Source organism: Lucilia cuprina, chromosome 4 (genome assembly GCF_022045245.1).
Source record: "Lucilia cuprina isolate Lc7/37 chromosome 4, ASM2204524v1, whole genome shotgun sequence".
NCBI classification, from domain to species: Eukaryota; Metazoa; Arthropoda; class Insecta; order Diptera; family Calliphoridae; genus Lucilia; species Lucilia cuprina.
This window is the reverse complement of record NC_060952.1, coordinates 59,872,818-59,875,862: the sequence shown is the minus strand read 5'-3', so window position 1 is coordinate 59,875,862 and position 3,045 is coordinate 59,872,818.

Genomic DNA, 3,045 nt, shown 5'->3' with positions numbered 1-3,045 from the left:
AAAATCATTGTTTTATACACTGTCTATGATGCCGGGAAAAAAGAAGGAGACATTTTTGTGCAAATGCAATAAGAATGTTACTAAGACAAATAGCAGTGTGGGCTGTTATATATGTGGATCTTTTTTCCATATAAAATGCGTTAATGTGACAGATGAGCAGCACAAATTGTTTTGCCAAAACAGAAACGTTTTTCACTATATTTGTGAAACATGCAATGAAGCTCCCAAGAACAAATATTCATCTAACTTGTCCTTAACAACTGATGATATACAGCAAGAACTGCATAACATATCTATGGATATTGGTGTACAATTCGAAGAACATAATCGTATTTTTGAGAAACAAGTATATTCAAGTATTGCTGCACTTGAGCAAAAAATGATTGAATTGTTTGATAAATTTCGTGTAGAGCAACAGGAGAAAATAGAGCGGCTTATCAATGAGAAATTTATGGGTGCTACTATTAACCAGGATACCGATTCAGTTCATAAGCGTCTAGATGAATTAGAAATCAATAATAGCATACTGCAAAGAAGGCTAAATAGAACTGATATCATAATAAAAGGTTTACCAAAAAATATAAAAAATTTGAGAGTTCCAATTTATAAAATTGCATCTCTTTGTGGTTCACCAATCCAACATGGTGGTTTGCAGCATTGTGCTTATATACATAATGGCAGATCAGTTTTGGTAAAACTAAACTCTGTACAACAGCGAGACCTTATTATGATGAGGTTTTCAAAAAAGCGATTTCTTGTGCTTAAGGATGTTATTGGTGGTGATCTCACTTCCAAAGTTTTCCTGACTGATCACCTGACACCAGCAGCGGCCAAATTATTATCATTATGTAGAGATCTTTGCACGGAACATAAAATCCTTAGGTATAAATACATTAATACAGATGTACCTAAAGTAAGAGTATTGTTGCCTAATAATAAACAAACAGTTCTTACTACTGAACAATGTATTACTATGCTTGATGAAGATCTGTTTGTAGGCGATATAAGTAGTGAGCAGAACGCCAGGATGTTAAATGCCGAAATTGGGAATAATGAGTTGCCTTCAATGAACTTTAATAAATCATTCATTACGGGATTTACCACCTCATAGTCAAATGCTTGCTGAAACTTATATAAAGTTAATGTTTTTATACGAGATTTGTTGGTTGTAAATTTATTATTAATTATGTTATTCTTATGTACTGTGGAATTTTAATATATGGATTGCAAAATATAAATTTTAGTTTATTTTGTTATTGAACTGGTTGATTGGCCTTTGTTGTTAAATAATTATTAAGTAATTGATATATTGAAATTCCATTGTGTACTTTATTTGTATTTTTGTTGTTTATGTATTATCTTTTATTATTTGCTTAGTTAATTTTAATGTTATTATAATTCTCACAAATTTAAAATGGATGTTAGATCTAATTTAGGGCCTGCTGTTTGTGATAACAGCTTTCTTACAACTGAATTAAGTCATTTAAATGGTAATCTTAATATAGGACATTTAAATTGCACAAGTTTAAATTTAAAGCCTAATTCGTCAAAGTTTAGCGAGATTAAGCATATTTTGAATGGTGGAATTTTAAATGTTTTTGGTGTTAGTGAAACGTGGTTGAATGATGCAGTCTCTGTTGGGGTAGCTGATATTCCTGGTTATCTTTGTTATAGGAATGATCGAGCATATGGAAGAGGAGGTGGTGTAGCCTTATACATTTCTAAGTACATTGAACATAAAGTAGTTTATAAGAGCAATAATTATGGAGTTGTTGAGTATTTATTTGTTGAGCTTCTTTATAGTGGTAAAAAAGTGTTAGTAGGTGTTGTTTATCTTCCGCACGGAGATTTTGAATCCTTTGAGAGAGAAGTTTCAGATTTGGTTGTTCATTATTCGCATATTTTAATTATGGGTGACTTTAATAACAATATGTTTGACCCGTTTAAGTCCTCAAGAGTACGTAATATATGTGATAGATTGGGCCTTGCTCCGATTCATAATATGATGCCAACACATTTTGATATTCGGTATAAATCTACATCTTTAATTGATTATTTTTTGGTATCGTCGCCTGAGTTAGTTGTTAAATCTGGACAATTTCAATGCCCAAGTATAACGCGGCATTCATTTATTTTTCTTTCTATTAGAACTATACTGTTTAATACTGAACAATATTATGAGTATTTTGATTATAAAGCAGTTAATATTGATTCTATTAATGCAAAAATATCTGAATGTAATTTCAATGATATATATTTAACAAATTGCGTTGATGAACAGGTGCAGATCTTAAATGGCAATTTAAGGCTGTTACATTCTCTTGTCCCTTTAAAACGGAGAAAAATACGAATACATAGTGATGACTGGATAAATAATCCAGAAATTAAATATTATGTATCACTAAGGGATCTTGCTTATACTACATATTATCGTAATAAAACTGATGAGAATTGGAAGGTTTTTTGTCGCTATAGGAACAAAGCAAAATCAATTATTAGGAAACATAAGAAAATAGCTCATTACTTAATGTTTGATCATAAAAGCAGTAAGGAAATTTGGATGATTCTAAATAAGAATGGAGTTGGACGTCCTGTGGATCATTTTGAGATAGCTGATCCTAATATTATAAATAATGCATTCTTATCCAATCAAATTTGTGATGGTATTGATTTTGTTGATGTTTCTAACATTCCTTATGATGGCTTTTCCTTTAGATCAGTTAGTATGCTGGAGTTATTTACAGCTTTTGATTTAATTAAATCTAAGGCTGTAGGTTTTGATGGTTTTTCGCTGGAGTTTCTTAAATTATTGTTGCCAATGATTAGTAATTATGTATTACATTTAGTTAATACGATTTTAATGACCTCCAATTTTCCTTCGTTTTGGAAGATTGCAAAAATTGTTCCCATTAAAAAAAATAGCAATGTACTTGGTATTGATGATTTGAGACCAATTTCAATATTGCCAATATTATCAAAAATGGTTGAGCATCTTATAAAAATACAACTTGTTGATTATATAAATAATAAAGCATTTCTGCACGA